The sequence below is a fragment of the Manduca sexta genome, chromosome 25 (assembly GCF_014839805.1).
Source record: "Manduca sexta isolate Smith_Timp_Sample1 chromosome 25, JHU_Msex_v1.0, whole genome shotgun sequence".
In the NCBI taxonomy this organism is placed as follows: Eukaryota; Metazoa; Arthropoda; class Insecta; order Lepidoptera; family Sphingidae; genus Manduca; species Manduca sexta.
The window spans coordinates 1,892,423-1,911,322 of record NC_051139.1 but is presented as its reverse complement, the minus strand read 5'-3'; the positions used below and the strand labels follow the sequence as shown (position 1 = coordinate 1,911,322).

At 33.7% G+C, this 18,900-nt stretch overlaps 4 non-coding genes across 4 annotated transcripts; all 4 read right to left on the bottom strand.

Moving 5' to 3' along the window:
* Positions 1–12,296: 12,296 nt before the first annotated feature.
* Trnah-gug lies at positions 12,297–12,368 on the bottom strand. Its single transcript has one exon. It is a non-coding gene; the product is annotated as a tRNA-His (tRNA).
* Positions 12,369–15,138: 2,770 nt separating this feature from the next.
* Trnah-gug lies at positions 15,139–15,210 on the bottom strand. The gene has a single exon. It is a non-coding gene; the product is annotated as a tRNA-His (tRNA).
* Positions 15,211–15,776: 566 nt separating this feature from the next.
* Trnah-gug lies at positions 15,777–15,848 on the bottom strand. The gene has a single exon. It is a non-coding gene; the product is annotated as a tRNA-His (tRNA).
* A 2,179-nt stretch (positions 15,849–18,027) lies between these two features.
* Positions 18,028–18,099, bottom strand: Trnah-gug. Its single transcript has one exon. It is a non-coding gene; the product is annotated as a tRNA-His (tRNA).
* Between the last annotated feature and the right edge of the window lie 801 nt (positions 18,100–18,900).

Here is an 18,900-nt window from a genome sequence, read left to right as displayed (position 1 = left end):
GCTGGACATTAAACCAATAGAAAATAGATTCGTCCAAAATGTAATAGAAATGTAACAAAGGATTCCAGAATAAAGCTTGCCGCGAGCAAAAATATCTTATCCTTTGATATGTATAAAGATGTATTTTTTTTATCGAGTAACTATTTATTTTGATCAGGGACCGACTTATAAGTCGGTATATTAAGTTATGTCAAAATGTATGAGTATTTATTGCTTTTTTTGGATTGTAATAAGCTGTTGAATATTAAAAAATCTTTTATATTTATAAGTAACAGACAGATAAAATCGAATATGTTTATAGTATGTAGCTGTGTATCAAGCACTCCTTTTCTATTTAATTTTAAGGAATCCCCTGCATTGACCTACCATTAGTAAGTATTACTTAGCCGAAGGTTCGTCAGTTAAGTATATATATTCTTAAAGGAGGGACGCATTTATCTGCGGACCCTAGAAGACATTACCTCGTTGTTTGTTCAATTGTCCTGCCGATAATATTTTTGCGAAAAACTACGCTTATTTTAAGGGTATTCCAATAGTCCTAATGGAATATACGTTCATACAAATATTATCCAGAGTGTAGCCTTGGGCGATCCGTCTCGCTAAAAACAATGAATATTTTTATCCCGAAACAATTGGAGTCCCTAGGGATAACATCAATTTTAGTGCGCGTTTTTTGCCTTCAGATATTTATACGATTTTTGGGAAATTTTTTTCAATGTAAAAGAATTTAATGTACTGAAAATAAATACTGTATAAAAACATATGAAATAAAATGTAATATTTAAACATGGCGCTTCCATGATTATGTTTTATCTGTTAATATGTACAATTAAATAGCTAAAATTTATAATGTATGTACAGTTTCAAAACTTTAAATCGCCTATACACGTTTAAGTAAATTAAAAAAAAAATCTTTGTGTGAAATAAAGTGAATCCATTTTAATCGCGAAATCCCGAACATAACGTAACACGGCAGTGTTAAAGTTTACACTGTCATATAGAATAAGGCCCTCAAAGATTTATATCGTACGTAAATCCATTAGCTGATTGTTATTTGTGTCATCGTTTTTCGTAATTTTGTTATTTATCCGTTGTTCGTAGAAGATTTTGTTTTTAATTTCTTTTATTTATTAATAGCCTTAACAAATAATCATTTTATTGGGTTTTATTTTTGATTTATAAATAGTTTGGCATTTGTGATAGTCTATACATATAATAAAAAAAGTCTCCAGAAAATCGATCATATACAAACAGATATGTCGTATGTAATCGACTTTCCCAAAATCTACTGAACGGATTTTTGTTCGGTTATTACTAAAAGATAGTGCAATTATTGAGGAAAGTTTAAGTCAATAGTACGTAATGATTTTATGTTAATTGACTGAAAGATAATGATTAATGTTGAAGAGGTCGCGTAGTTGTAAAAAATCTCGCCTATTGAAAGCTTTACTCATGTGTGCCGCGTATACCAACAGAGATACACTTAAATAATGTTCTAACGACACGGGAAAAACTTTGTGACACGAACATTTAAAATGAAACAACGACTTATTACCAATTGTTTTATCCAACAGTATTTTTAATTATACAATTAAGTATTCAAGCATAATATAAATATATCAAAATAAAATATTCAAGTTGACATTAACGAACAAAATAAATAAAACATTTAACAGCGTTAATTAGCGTAAGATTTGACTGAGTTCTAGATTTGTTAGCGTAGAAACATCGTGGCTCTGGGCCAGCTAAAAAACGGACAAGTGCAAGTTGGACTCGCGCACCGAGGGTTCCGTAAAAACTTTATAGATACATTAAAAAAGCATTTAATATTGCTGTAACTAAAAAACAAACTAGATTAAAGGAAAAACACAACATTGCCTTTTGATCTTTAGAACGGTTATTACATTAAATTCCCTTTTTTTTATTAAAGATACTTATTAAAGTTTTCAGATATTTTTTATGCGCTATAAGACATTGCTTCTTGCCAAATTACATTATTCTAGGTCAATCGAAAGTACCTCATAGGTTTTTAATTCCCTTATGAAGTCGCAAAATATGCGACTTGGACGGTCATATCTTTTATACGCGTTGACCTTTATCAGTTGACCTATAAGTTTTTGAGGTGTTTACTATAGCTTGATATATTTAAAAATATTATTAATTTTATATAAATGCATTATTTTTTATTGTGTGCCTGTTGCACTACAAGTTGTGCTTGATGAAATGACGGTGCAATGACTAATGGCCAAAAATGTCCATAATTTTTGAATTTTTGAACTAGTTTTTGCATGCAACCCGTGTGAAAAATTGTTTTGCGGGATAAAAATAGCTTATAGCACTCAGGACTAATGATGTTTCCTATAAGTGAAAAAAAAAACAGAATTTGTTTAGTTTAATTCCCTAGGTCAGCACGTTCAAACAAACGAACTCTTCATGTTTATACATTAGTTTAGAATAATAATATTGTGACTGCATTTTTTTCTTCCGCACTATAACACACTGAAATACACGTTAACCAAAAACATTATGTGACGTATTACATTTAGCAACACCAAATAATAATTAACATTTTTAATTTAGGGAGCTATAATTAAAACATATCTGGTATACATTAAGGTTCTTTCAGCGAATTTTTTCCTGCGTATATTTACATCCTAAAACTACGAGTATTTAAATTTCAAATTGTAGGAATGTTTTAGGTTAGTTTATAATTAAAATGACCAAAATTAATGATTTTAATTATGTAAACATTTGAATCAGATAAAACCTATGATATTAGTCATATAACTTACGTTGGAATCATATAAAACCTTTAATATTTTTTTTCTAAAAATTGTAACTGTGTTAAAAAAACTGAAAACGTGTAATTTTAAATATGTATAAAATTTTGTGTCGCAAAAATGTTGCTTGAGTAAATTAGCCTTGCAATCGTAGATATGAAACTTATGATATTAGTCATGTAGCTTATGCGGAGACGCTATAGAAAAAGATGGAAACATACATAACTTTTTTTGCTAACTACGATAGAGAAAGAAGATAGGCTGTAAAACCAGTGATTGCGGATTGAAAATAGTTGTTTTATGTTGATATCTCCCAAATAACATTTTGTACAAAATATTAATGTAATTTTAAAATAAAACCGCCTTTACACTATTTTAGCTCCAAGCGGTGTCATTACAAACTGTCACTTAATAAAAGTAAGACTTGTATTCATAAAAATGTTTTTTTTTTATTTACAAAAATAAAAAACAGATTTACTTTACAAAAAGAAAAAAAATGCTTGAATTGTATTTGAAGTTTTGAATTAGTTTAGCTACTTTTGTGCCCGACTGTACCTAACTTATTAAGTTTTTATGATTCCTTTTAAAAAGATTTTGTTTTTAAAGCTCTTCTTTGATATTATAGTTTTAACATGCAGTGAAGTATATTTTGGTGATTTAATTTATATAAGTGCTACTTCTTACTAATTGTATGGCCCTATCTGCGCTCTTTAGTATACTTTACTCGTGTATATGAACTATATTACAGTGTTCGCGCTCGTAGATCTACGATATTTTAGTAATTTCACAAATTATCTAAAAAAAAGCAAGTATTACGACGACGTTTAGATGTAACAGAGCCTGTAGTTTTAAAAAAATACAGTCACCGTTACATATAAACATCTATTTTACCTATTCATATAAATGAACATGTGACATTATATCGAAGGGTGAAAGGCTAATGCACTTAAGCGACATTTTATGCGACACTATTTCATACATATTTAAAATCATCTCTACTTTCTATGTTTTTCTAATCTACTTAATTTTTTTCTAAAAGAATGTCGCTAAGTTAATTGGCCTTTCAACCGTCAATATGTTCATTTCCGCCAAATATAAACGAAAAAAATATAAGTAGCGATCAATGTATTTTTTTTTATTTTATTGCCATAATCAACAACAAGTCTACTACGCTTAATGTTCTAAAAGATTTGGTCCTGCAGAACTCTAATGAAAAGCAAATAAATATGCACAATATTTTTGCTTTTTAAAGCACACTAATTAATAGCAATATGCAGTAAAAAGGAAACGCTTTTTCCGTGTTCCTGGCACTGGATCGCGTTCTCTGCTTATTTATGTTGAATAAAGAGCAACTTGTATATTTTCATTAGTTAACAACATTTTACACTCAGTATTGTTAGTTGTTTACTGAGTGCCGAGTTCGGTGTGCACGCTGTTTGAGTTTGCATGCAGCGCCTGATGGAAATTAATAGCATTGTTGCGTGTTGGCGCGTTTGGCGCAAAACTATAGGAACTTTCTCTGTTATGCTGATATTTTATGCAACTTTATACGCGGTTTTGTTTCCGTGAATAACTGTTGAGCGTGGAATTTGAATAATTCAATTCTAATTTAACTATTTTAATGTATGGTAAGGTGTATGTTTTTAAGTAAATAAAATAAAATTATAATTATATTCCGAAATGCAAAATTGACAATTTTCAGCGCCTTATAAAATTGTTCACATAATGCCTTTATGATTTGTGCCCAATTATTATTCAGTGAATTAACTATACCCCTGCAGTTAATTATAGTGATATCTTCATGATGAGCCAACTGATAGTGACTGACGATTGAATGTCTATAGACAAAAATACATAATAAAAATAACACGTACACATTAAGTATTTGAATTATATTCACATAATAATGTAAAAATAACTTAAAAAATGTATTATAACATTGCCCCACGTTCGTCCATTAAGAAATGTCTCTGTCCCGGGGCAGGTATAAAGGCGAAATGTAACGTAGAATGAATTTGGAAAGCCCAAAGGCACTTAGGCACCTGTATGATTTACGATTAGTATTTTTATTTTCCATTAGTGAAATTGCAAATTAGGCTTAAATAGATTATTTTATAATATAAGTACTATTAATAAGAAATTAGACTGAAATGTTATACCCATATAACTTTATTACAAAATCTAATTTACTGTTCCATTAAAGTGTGCTGTATCAAATACTACTAATATTATTAATGCAAAAAGTGCGTGTAGATATTTCAGTTTTTAAAGATATATTTTATGGTGTCTTAATGCAGAAATCAAATGGTTTCTAGTAAAATAAAACATAATAAATACAATGTGTTAGATATTTAAAATCCTATTTATGTCGGAACATTTAATATGACTCATTCTAAAGGTTTTTTTAGGCTCCTCAAAGCTGAAAGCAAAATCTAATACTAGAATTACATTTCTATTATAATACTTACATATTTCATCAATCGAAGATGTATTACCGATATCTAGATAGGCCTTTTGTTCATAATTTCGGTTCTACCCCTCCCTTATAATTCCGGGACACCGACAAAGTCCAGGGAATTGAAAAAAAATAATTAATAGACGATACTAGCACATCTGCCTACCTCGGCAGGCATAGGTGTGAGCTTATTTGCATTAATAAAACATGGACGGATATAAATGAAAGTAAAATTAACTATTATGATTGAGTAATTTTGTTACTGAAATTGTAAATTAATTATTGAATTCAAAAATTAAATTCAGTCATTAAAATCACCCCAATTAGTTTAAAGTAAAATCATAAATAGAGTGAATGAAATGAGCGAATGAAAATGAACGAGCCGGCGAGCATATTTATCATAGTTTGCTGCCGGAACGAGCTCATTCGATCGTAACATCGTGAATTTTCTCATTTATCTGCCTAAAGGTAGGCTGTTATTGAAATATCTGAAAACTACGCCGATAATAACTATTTTGGTTCATTTTGTGAATCTGTATAGATGAAGTTTTTGTTTGTATTTTAAAAAAAACACACGCATCACTACTTTATTCTCGAAGGTGTAGGCAGATGTGAAACCAGACACTTACTTTTTGAGTGTGTATTCCTACACAGCGATCATATTGCTGTTACGGCCACAAATTCTAGATCCGTGATGACACTTAGGAAAAATCCAAATATCATTTCAGATTCGAACCCCAGACCTCAAAGCGAGAGTCGTACCGCACACGTAATACGCCTACATCACCGAGCATTCATCACATAGTTTTTTTTTGGCCTAAAAATAAAAACTAGTCAAGTGTTGTTTATTTAAATAATAAATAGAAATAACTGCCAGTTTTATAAGAACTGTAAGAAGACGAAATATTGTCAATTCGCTGCCACTTTGTGCAGTGTGTTTAGTGCAACAGGCTGATGTGGTGGATACCAGTGCCAAAATATGATGAAATTTTCCGAAAAGGAACACGATACAACATAGTTCTATACGCATAAAGGCGGTTTGCAAATCGTTCTAATAATAATTAGATTTTACATAAATTACGAAAGGGAAGCCGGCAGGAATCGGGTGTAGTGGTAAACCCTGCTAATTGCGTTCCTCTATGGAAGGGAAGATTTCCAGTCAGGCAGATGTTGCGCCTGACCGGCCGCGGCCCCTTCGACGGGTTTTATTTGGAGGTATATATGCTGCGCGTCGCGCAAATTTTGCTATCGCAAGCCAGTATCTTCTGTCGCCATCTAACATGATTGCTGTGCGATATCACTACAATTGTGTCAATGCATCGATCATCTTGTAGTTCCGGCAATGTTGACGAGATGGCGGTGTATGCACTGATTGTACTGCCACAGGTCCTTCCTACTGGCGGATACGGTGTGCACTGAATGTTCAAAAGATTTTTAGATACTGTTTTGCATTACAAAGTACCTTTTAGTATCTAATGCAATGGTTTGACGTTTTAAACCATTTACTAAATTAAAATTTGTAATGCAAATACTAACCATTTGTACTCGAGATTAATGAGATTGTAAATACATAAGAACGAAGCAATGAATTTTAAATTTAAAAGCAAAGAGTTCGTTTCATTGTTTAAGTGGCGTTATTAAACGGAGACTCTGGTGAATTGAGTTCGGTTTCCAAATAAAATTAATGTAAATTCGAAATCCGCAATGTGGAAATGAAGGTACATTTAATTCAATATTATAATTCTAATTCAATTTATGTCATATTGATTTGACAGTTGAATCTTAGACTATTAAAGATTCTTCTATTTGGCCGATATAAATCAGCATATTATAGAATTATAAGAAAATTTATTACAATACGAGTCAATAGGTAATTAAAATATTTGACATATTATCAATTTCTTTAATTAAATATGCGATGAGATTTCTTCACGAAAAACCTATTCGGTTATGTCATACATACTTATTAGCAATTAGGTGTAGCTCGCGTCTTCGCCCGCATTGAAAGCCTTTCCGTTATAAAAGTCCCTGAATCACTGTAACACTAGAGTGTTATCATTATCCAATGAAATAAGGTAGAGTAGACTCTACCTTATTTCATTGGATAAAAAATATTTCCTACGGGAGTAGTCTACCGGATAATAGCCTATTTATTAATCAAGGATATGGTCTATACATATGCAAAATTTTATTAAAATCCGTTCGGCCTTTTCTGCGTTTACTTAAAACAAACATCCAAATATTCTCACAATCTTTTACATTTAAAAGATTAGTAAACTTAAAGAAACTTTGAAAATACTTAATTGTATTTCCATAAAGCCATATAACCGTTGGTAAGGATTACATTGGCCGTATATAAATCCGCAGCGCGCTGGAGATATTGCAGTTATATTTTAAGACGGTCACAATATCCGAGTTGGATATTCGATTGTATGTCACGAGATACATTTATATTGTGTTTTATTATGAGGATCGGGATTTTTTTATCTATACTATTATTCTGATCGGAGCTGCGCCCACGTTAAAGGCTTTCCCGATACAAAATTCCCCAAAACACTGTACGATGCTAGCACAAGTATTCGTTGAATCCATTTTGTTATCTTTTGGAGTCTTCACTAACGATCCATTATTTGCCGGATCTGTAACCCTTTTTTGATCATAAAGAATGATATTATATTTATATAGTCCACTTCAAAAGCAAATTCGTTTGGCCTTAAATGTATCCGATGCTCATCGACTAACAAAAATATAATAAGGTATTGGTGCTTTATTTATGACATAGTGATTGTGTTTTGATTTATATTGACTGGTGGTAGGTCTCTCATATTTGAGAGTCCGCCTGGGTACCACCGCAATGTCTATTTCTACCGCCAAGCAGCAGTGATTAGTCACTGTTGTATTCCGGTTTGAAGAACATTGTAGTCAGTCTAACTACTGGACATAATATGACTTAATATCTCATATCCCAGGATCACGAGCGCAGTGGAATATCAAACCATAATTTGTAATTCAAGGTGTTGGACGGTGTTTCTACTATGTACGGGCGGTCATATCGCTTACCATCAGGCGAACGGCAAGCTCGTCTCGTCATTCAAAACATTTTTTTTAATAAAACACGGGATCAAGTCTATACAAATAAATAAAGCTTGAGACTGCGTTAGTTTGAACGCGCTAACCTCAGGAACTATTAAACCGATTTTGAATTATATCACTAATAGGAAGTTACATTAATCTTAAGTGCTATAGGCTATTTTTTTATCCACGGAAAATATTTATGCCAGAATTTTTTTTTACGCGGACGAAGCCGCAGTTAATAGCTAGCAGAATATAATAGAGAGTATTAAATTTTTCAAATGCCCCTTGCAATCAACGCTATTGTAACATTTCTCATCATGTCATTATTCGAAACAATACATTGCATATTCCCCGATCAAACAATTATATACCATTAACACCTTTTTATTTTCCAAAATAAAAACAATAAAAAAAAATCTTCGATTCATTTATTTAAGTACACACGTTTCTAGAAACCAGATAAAATTTTCAAACATATTATGAGTTGAAACTCGATTTATATGCAGCCTCCAAGCGCAGACTTTATTGCGTTTCAAGTGCAAAGCGAGATTTATTCGGGATCCTATCAATACAAAATTGTCTTATTTCATCTGATATAAAATTTGAAAGAACACTTCATATACAGACAGCGCCAGAAGCACTCAAAACTAACACAATTTGTTTGAAAGGGGACGTAAGGACCTACATTATAAAACAGTGGAGAAAATGCTTAAATTTTCAGCTTAGAGGGAAGGTTACTTACGAGAAACTGATTTTTATGGAAAATATTTTGATATTGGAAAGTGTTTTCAAAGATAAATCTTTTAAGACTTAGTGCATGAGTGAAGGCGAATGCAGAAAGGCATAATATAATAATATCAGCCCTGTATTATATTGTGACTGTACAGTCACAATCGACTGTATTCGATGAAGATGAATGCATAATGAACTTCAGTTAAACAAATTTGCAAATCTACGTCGTCATAGGTACTTTTTGAATGATGCTTACTTATAATTTTTATTTTACCGACTATATTTGTTACTAAAAAGAGTGTCTAAATTTCTATATTCTCGTATTTTACATACTGATAAATGCTTTATAGTTTACTGTTGTGGTCCATTTTTAATGTTTCACGACGATCGGTTGCCGTGGTGATGAGTCGTCGCCTAGAGCGCCGCAAGCCAACAACTGGACAATTTGATCCTTCCCCGGCAGTAGTAGAAATAGCGTATGTGACAAAGTAAATAACACCTTTAGAATTTATGAACTGGACTACACAGAAAGCCCATTATGTCGTTGGATATATTTATTTGCTATCAGTAGAGGTTATGCTACATAGAATATATAATAGTAAGTATTAACACGGTAACACCAATTTTTTTGTTGCTTCCCATCGTTATAGGAACCAGTATGATAGATACAATATCGGCCAGCTAAGTTGATACATATAAAACCTTCAACAGGCAGCAGGTTAGACGATTGATACGCTCTTATCTTTGGATTTAACAGCATGCTTTTATTTTGGCTCTATTTTGTCCCAAGTTTTACTAGAAAATGTTGCTATTTTTTTATTTATTAGGCTTATCAGCGTTTATCACACCGTTACTTACAAACTAACATAAACTTAATAGCATAGTAAGTATGATTATAGGTAAACACCACATGCAAAATTGTTTGACAATAAACCCACATATTTATGTGATCAAGATATTGAAAATACGGAATTAGGACTACAGAGATTTATTTCAACTTTTATGCAACTTTTAGTTAAGTCCTAAATCGACCATCAAAAGTCAAAATCACAAAGTCTTTTTAATATGAAATTAATTTTTCCTTATAGCAACTAAGACGAGAACCGCGGTCATAGCACCGCCCTTAGCGAAATAATTAAGTTTATAAAAGGGAAGATAAAACATTCCCCGCTTTAATGAAGCAATCCCGGAGCACCTCAGAGAAATTGCGGGATTATCGGCATTGTTCCGTGTCTCGCTAAATAATGTTTAATATTATTACAACAGCTTTTGTGTTAAGGGAAAGTTAAAATTTGCTAAGAGATAGCGCGCCCAAATTGATTGCTAGGCGATATTGTTTCAATTCCAATAAAGGGCATAGAATTAACTATAATTAATAACTACGCCATGTAAAATGATTTCATTCAATACAATTTATATTTTAATTTATTATATTATTTTTTTATCTTTACCTTCATAGTATCCCATAAAGTACCTATTTAGACGGGTTAATGCGCAGAGGTATGTACGAGAATACAAGTGCGAAAAAATATCTTATATTAATTTAATAATAAGTGCGGTGTGCACGCTCTCCCTAACAAAATATCCAATTACAATAGTTAATTGGCGGAGTCTCTAGTTATTTGGATGTTTTAATTTTTGTGTTAAGTTTGTTTATTATCATTATTACAGAGCCTCCATTATGGAACCAGACTGTCAAAGCTATATGTCATTACATTCCAAATTGGGACCGGTGCAATACATTTTTAGGTACTAGCTTTTGCTCACGGTTCTGTTCACTTAAAGGTCAGTTTTCAAGATAAATAAAATTTTAATCCAAATATTTTTGATTTATATCTTTATTTATTTATATTGTTAGTAGTAATTTCGTAGTAATGTTTAATCCGAAGTTTATCGTTTCTTCGTTTCGGACCGACGTTTCGACGATCGTTTTTCGAAGTAGATCTACTGGTTCCATTTTCAACTTTTATTTTAACGTTTAAGATATTAGTCATAACAAATATACAAAGGCTTAGATAGTTAATTAAGAAAATGTAAATTCAATGTCTGCGAATGATTTGTATTAAATACGCAATTACCAGGGTTGGAAGCTCCATTGAACATCCAGGTGGGCTCGGGGCCTGAGCTGAACGTATTGTCCCCTCAAGGAGTTCCAATTACGCGCCTGTCTTGCAACGTACTATAATTTAATTCCTCGTTATTTCTTTTATTCGACATTTAAAAGTTTTTATTTTTTTTATTTGTCTTTTATAAAGATTTTTTAGTAACGTGTTTTCTTAGGTTGATATGTCGTGTTGTTAGTTTTAAAATATTTTGTACTTGATAATTCATATTTAATAATAATGTAATTAAATAGATGCGTCGGTGCGTTGTATTATGGTACGATAGGTGTGCTGAGGTCTAGGGTTCGATCCCAGGGTCGGGCAAAGTGTTATTGGGCTTCTCTATTTAGTATCAGCCCGGGGACTGGACTTTGTGCCTGATATGGGATAGGCTAGCTCCCTATCACATTCTGGGATGGACTACGCACGGCGAAAAGTGGGTTTACCTGTGGGACTTCTGCCTACCCCTTCGGGGATAAAAGGCGTGACTGTGTGTAGGTGTCAATTTCTTAAAAATTTTAGAGTCAATAGAAATAGGTACTCTGTACTACATTATATTTTACCGATGTACTATATTTTTGACGGATATATTTATACTTAGTTTATGCGTTTTATTTATTATAGACAATGATTTTTTCACGGAATACAATTTGTAAATACCTAGTGAATTTTAGTGATACAATAAAACTCTAATTATTTTGCTGCAGCTGCAATATTCCAATCTCTTGAAGTTTCAACGCGTCTTCGTTACTCGTGGAGGAAATACAATTGTATTGGAATTGCATTCGTTACTTTAGTTTGGAATTGATAAGTGTTCTTTAAGAAGCTGGATGCTATGGAATTTATCTCGTTAGGGCATAGTTTCTCAACCTATACTAATATATAAAGTTTAAGAGTTTGTTTGTTTGAACACGCTAATCTTAAGAACTACTAATAAGATATTGTTTTTTTTTCACTAATATGGAGCTATATCACTCCTGAGTGCTATTGGTTATCATCTCGGAAAAATATTCTTCGTATTCCACTCACAGTCTTGACAAAAGTTGTCAGGGTCATGTTTGGGCCGATTGAAAAGCTGCCGTTTTCTACCTATTATCCTTTTTTCATGAAAGATGTAACAAAAATAGAGCTCCGCCGTGACAGTGCGTACACTGCCGTGACCAGGATTCGAACCTGGGTTACTACGGCCACAACGTAGGGTCCTAACCACTAGACGATCACGGCTGTCGGAGGTCTGAGAGAGCTGACCAATAACGCTATCTGGCGCTACAATACCACTTTCACAGCACAATTTGTCACAGTTTGATTAAAGTTCGATAAAAAATATATCAACAGTTACTGTAAAAGTATTCAATAAAGTTATTACAGTGGGTTTTGTCCAAAATAAAAAAAATATTTATCAACTAAATTGCTTCTTTCAGTATAACGTCTTTTGATCCTCGTTTCCTAACTTCGTCTGTCCTTCACACTTCTCTTATTTACATCATTCACGCACTTTCCAATTTTTTTTTGTATCAAACCCCGAAGTTACCATCGAGGGAAACCTGTGAATGGGATACTAGAATCCCTCAGCTAAGCGACTGTAGGGCTTTGGAGGTAAATTGGGAGGGGATAATTGATGGATAAGTGTGGGGGAAGGAAAAGGAATCCTCTCAGAATGGGAGCAGGGGAGAAAGCCGGGAAATGGTCGCGAGCCCTCGTGTTCTTTAATGAGAATAGGCAACCATGAGTTATACACACTGACCTGTGGTGCCTAGAGCCGCAACAAATGTCCCCGCGTACATGGGCGTGTATTTGGTGTAGAGACCAAGTGCCGCATTTTACATGCATGCATCACACAAATTTTCCATTCCTACCACACGACGATCCGTAATATTGTTGCTTTTATAGGTATAGATGGTTGTGGTGCTTATTTAGGTAAACCATTTGCTCACTCATACAGTTGTATTAATAAAGTTAATTACGATAGACTGTTAATGGTATACTATCATGAAAATATTCCCATATTGTCAAAACGGCGCATGTCACACCACGATACTGACAGACTGTTCATGTGGTTAATTCTATCAGTCGTATCGCATCACTATTGTAACGTATTTCAAATCATTTGCTCATATACTTTTAGAATTCAAAGTCAGTGACAACTCCGTATCTAATTCCTTGTGGAATCTGCACTTGAAGTAAGAGATCAATGATTGGTTGATAAGTTCTTTAGGTCTGAATATTTAACTATGCTAATACTGATTAGTTTACTTAAAAGTCGTCGACGCCTCTCGATCCTTTGAGAATGTATTTAATGCGGTATGATGGTTATCGTCCTTATTACCTTAGTTATAAAGACAGTCTGTCTCGGTGGCGTAGTTGTAATTATACACGGTACGATTACAACTACCGTGCTGAGGTCTTGAGTTCGAATGCCGGGTCAAAAAAATTGTGACTGGGTTTTTCCATCTTAAAAAAAATATTCAATCACGGCTCGGAGTTAGGAAGATGGCGGTGTGATGTGCTCATGCGTCGGAAAGCACGTAAAGCTCTTGGTTTTGCGCCAGATCTTTATCCGGTCATGTTGGTTTGCCGTCTCTCCGGATTACGAGAGTGAAAAAAGTGAAAAGGGTGAGGGAAATTCAGTAAGAAAGGAATTAATCTATATATATAAAAATGAATCCCTATTTCCCTTAGTCACGCCATCACGCGTGAATGGCTGAACCGATTTCACTATTATTTTTTTGTTGTGTTTGTTATTGTCAGGAGAAGGATCTTATAAAAGAAAAAAATTAAGGAAGTTGAGCAGAACGTTAGAAAATTTAAGAAAAGTTAATTTCAGCGATTGACAGAATGCACGCTGCAAATTCATAGTTAAGACGGGACAACGTCTGTCGGGTCAGCAAGTCAGTTATAAAGAGGTATAATGATTTCTTATGTTAACGCGATTGTAAGACATCTAAGTAAAATTATCTTTCGGATATTATCGTGGTTCTTTTAGTTTCAGTCCGCCCCGTGGCTATAAAGACTGCAGTCTTCGTAACGTCAGGAGAAAATCATGATATAAAAACCGCGATAAATTCCGGAAAATGGTTTTATTTTGATATAAATAAGTGCGCGATAGTAAATAAGTGCGCGATAGTTGGTAGTGGAACGGACTGCCGAAACGAATGTCCGCAGGTTCAAATCCCAAGGGCACACACCTCTGACTTTTCTAAAAAAATATGTGTGTATTCTTTGTGAATTATCGCTTGCTTTAACGGTGAAGGAAAACATCGTGAGCAAACCTGCATACCTGAGAAATTCTCTATTAGGAGTTTTCGAGGGTGTGTGAAGTCTACTAACCCGCACTAGGCCAGCGTGATGGACTAAAGCCTAATCCCTCTCAGTAGTAGAGGTGGCCCGTGCCCAACGGTGGGACAGTATATAATACAGGGCTGATAGTATTTATTATTATTATAAATAAGTATTAAATTACAACCGTCCTACCCTAACGGCAGGCAGGTTTCATTTTTATATGCAAAAGGCCTTGAGTGGGAAATTTAAGGGAACTGTGTTCATCAATGGACATCTTGTGTCTGATATTAACATCTGTTTACGCGTAAAGCAAGCTGGTCCTACGTACCTGATGGTAAGCGGAATAGGGTCCTGGTAAAGTCGACTGATGAGGGATGATTATCCCTCGCTAGTTGACACAATTTTGCCGGTCTGTTACAATATGAATAGATAGTGTGTAATTATTATTTTTATATTCAACGCATTGCATCGTTTGGTCAGCACAATAATATAATTGACGAGCTTGAAAATCGAATCTAAAAATAATTATATAATGGTTTGCCTATTTTACTAGATAAAACAAAGTCGATGGATCGGTCAAAAATAAGAAATATGGCCAAGATAAATGAGAATTATGTTAAAGAGTTTTATTAGTTACATATGTAGGCAGTTCGAAATTTGTACCTTATGATAAGAAACAAAAAAAAAATACGCTCCGCCGTGACAGTGCGTACACTGCCGTGACCAGGATTCGAACCTGGGTTACTACGGCCACAACGTAGGGTCCTAACCACTAGACGATCACGGCTGTCGGAGCTCTGAGGAAGTTAACAAAATACATTATCTTATTGGTAGAAACTGGAGCACTTTCACGCTTCATTTGTAACAATTGCGCAAGAGTTGAAATAATTGTGTCCAAACTTTGTCAATACTCAAGTTGTATCACATAACACATACTATAGAAAGGAGTCCTAACAAATGAGGGCGTCACGTAGTAGAACGTTTCGTAACAATTGGAATTAGCCGGCTCGACTGGGGCTCTACCATTTTGTTACAGAAGGGGAGAACGTCAAATGCTCTTCGTATGGTCACGGGTATTTCTCTGCCTGACAACAACGCTACTATTGTAGAATAAGGTGAACAAGACCTACCTCAATGATACCGAACTCCGATGTTTTATCAGTTTTTGCAAATGTCTATGTTGTCTGTAATTCGAAACTTCAGCCATAAAATATTAAAATGGATAAAGGGGTTTGAAAATCAATTTTAGTTAGATTCCCCTTGTAACAAGGTCGAAGATAAATATGATGAACTAGAGGGGAAAAACATTTTTTAATGACAAAAAGCAACGCTCCGCCGTGACAGTGAGTACACTGCCGTGACCAGGATTCGAACCTGGGTTACTACGGCCACAACGTAGGGTCCTAACCACTAGACGATCACGGCTGTCGGAGCTATGAGAAAGTTGACAAAACATTTTATCTTGTTAGAAGAAACGAGACGACTTTCACGGTCCAATAGCAACAATTTGCGCAAGAGTTGATAGTAAAATTCAGGAAATTCTTAATAAAACTTGCTACAATATTTTCATAGTGGAAGACATTCTTGTCTTGCACAATGCTAATTGGCGGTAGTAATAGATATTCTAGTGATACCTACTTAGACGCACGTAGTTTCTCATTTAATAAATTTATTGATACAATTTTAAAAACTCAGGAGAAAACACACATTATTTATGTACATTTCATGAGCTTGGTTGTATATCGGATGGCATTCATTAAGTCTACCTCGAGTGTTTATTTAAGATTTATAATACGGACTTGAAATAGTTCTTTAATAAAAGTACGAAGCCTTTTCGATGTTAGACATTCCACATTATAGTTAACTAAAAACTACATTATACTTGACGCTTCGCAAAAAACAAAAAGCAGCTGTGTGTTAAATTCAAATTCATCAAACGCGCGAAGTTAAAACAGTCCTTAAGTTTTATGAAATAAAAAAAAAATTGCGCAATTTGTTAATTTTTCTTTCCATAAGAACCTTCTACAAAGTATTAGAAAACTTAATAAAACATGAATGAAATCGGATAAGTCGTTCTCAAGTTATGGCGGGACTAAGGGAAATAGAGATTCATTTTTATATATAGATTTAAAAAAAAAACTTTATTCATCACGTAGGCGAACATAGTTGCACTTATGATAAGTCAAGGTACATGAGAATATTTAATTATTACTTAATTAGATTAGCTTATATAAACAAAGACAATTTATATTGAAAATAAAATAAATGAAAAATATACTTAGTAAGCAAAGAAGCCAGGTCGGGCTGGCAGGGAAGAAGAAATAAAAGATTATTTATGACACAAAATAAAATGTATATCACCTTTATCCATTCATATTGATTAATACTCTACAATAAATGAACATTTGCGACAAGCTGTTACTCTGCAGTACGTATAGAAGGATGCGCTACGATATTATTGCTCTACAACGCTAATTTATCAATAGCTATTAGACATTGCCATTACAGGCTTCTTGGGTAGCTGAATAGTTCCCTTTAAGAAGAATAATTACAAAAGTAATTATGAAATATGAAATGTATACTTATGTACTTACTTTTATTGCCAGTTGTCCTTCCATTCAGTGCCTAATAGAAATTAAACATTAGTCATTAAAATTGCTTGGTAAGCTTATCTAGCTAGATGAATACATAAACAAATATACGAAAACAATGTTTGATTGTTATTAGGCACCGACTCCAAAATTGGTAAACGGTATATAGGTAACGTTGAATTATTTTTTTGTTTTTAGTGGTTTTTGAAGGCGGTACGAGTTTTCATAATAATTAGTAATAATTGCGAATGACGGATGATGTAGATGTATACAAAAACCTCTTCTAGTTTATGCTACATCTTTTAATATATTTTTAAATTTTTCTGAAAATAATAGATAAAAAATAATAATAAAAGACAGAGGGTTGTATTTAGTTATGTTTGAACTCGCTGACTTTTACTAGAGGCGAACTTCACCAGAAAACTTACTGTATGTGTTGAATACAAATGTGGAAACAAAACGGTATGTTGTGTTAGCCTGCAGATATTTGGGTTAACTTAATAAGAATGTATAACAATGATATACTTATAACTATTATAATATAGAAGGCAAAAAATGTAATTCGCAACTCCAAAAGTTTTCTCTTATATTTACTCATTTTCCAATGAATATCTACCATCCTACCGCGCCCAAGGGAAAAACAAGTTTGAATATTATGTTAATATCCTACTAATATTATAAACGCAAAAGTTTGTGAGGATGGAGGTTTGTATGTTTGTTCATCTTTTACGAAAAACTACACAACGGATTTGGATGAAACTTTACAGTAATATTAGTTTATACATCAGATAGTAGCTACTTTCTATCCTAAGAAAATATATAGCCAGACTTTTATCCCAGAAAACACCTTCACGCGAGCGAAGCCCCGAGAAAAAGTAGTAATAATATGAAAAAAGGTTGCAGTAATTAAAAAAAAACATGATTATATTACTTGTTTTCGTTGTAATTCCTACATGATTTGTTTTTTTCCACTTGAACTAAAAAGTATCGCTCCGCCGTGACAGTGAGTACACTGCCGTGACCAGGATTCGAACCTGGGTTACTACGGCCACAACGTAGGGTCCTAACCACTAGACGATCACGGCTGTCGAAGCTGTGAGAGAGCTAACAAAATACTTTATTTTGTTCGTAGAAACTGGAGCACTTTCACGGTCCAGTTGTCGCAATTTGCGCAAGAGTCGGTAAAAGTGAGCACTTAATATACTAATTAATATTCGCTTGCAAAACGCCTACTGTTTAATTATGAGTACGCAATATATTTTAATTGTATCTATAATAGTATAAATTGGCACGCACTGCTATTAAAATTTCCGCAATACATTTTCTACAGGAGTTATACGATGCTCTATCATTTTGAAAAAACAACTCATAGAACTATAATCTCATATCTGGAGATAGAATCTTAAGCTAAGCCTAGACTAGGAAGTCCTTACAGCAATTTATTGCGCAAGAATTCAGGAGCGTTTACACTAGCGACAATTTACAATAGTTCTATACACAAGCAATTCACCATATGTCCTGCAAACTTCAAAATCTTGAGGTATACGCACTTTGTTGGGTACCTAGAAACGTCCCTCCGCGCATGGACGTGAATTCGGTGTACAGAAGGGCACAAGAATTACCTCCGCTAGGTCCAGGAGGGATACGCTAAAGGGAACTTTTAACTCATATTTCAGTGGGATAAAGGCTTGAGAATTAATAGTTGATAATAGTATATTTGTATCCACTTTAGCGGCCACCGTACAAGGCGTAAAACCCGCTGAAGTACCAACACTATACACTTACGTATGTATCGCGTTCCGGGATAAGTCTGTATCCGATATTAATCAATTCGGCATAATTGTGTCCACTAGCGAGGGATAATCATCTCTCGTTTAAAGCCCACA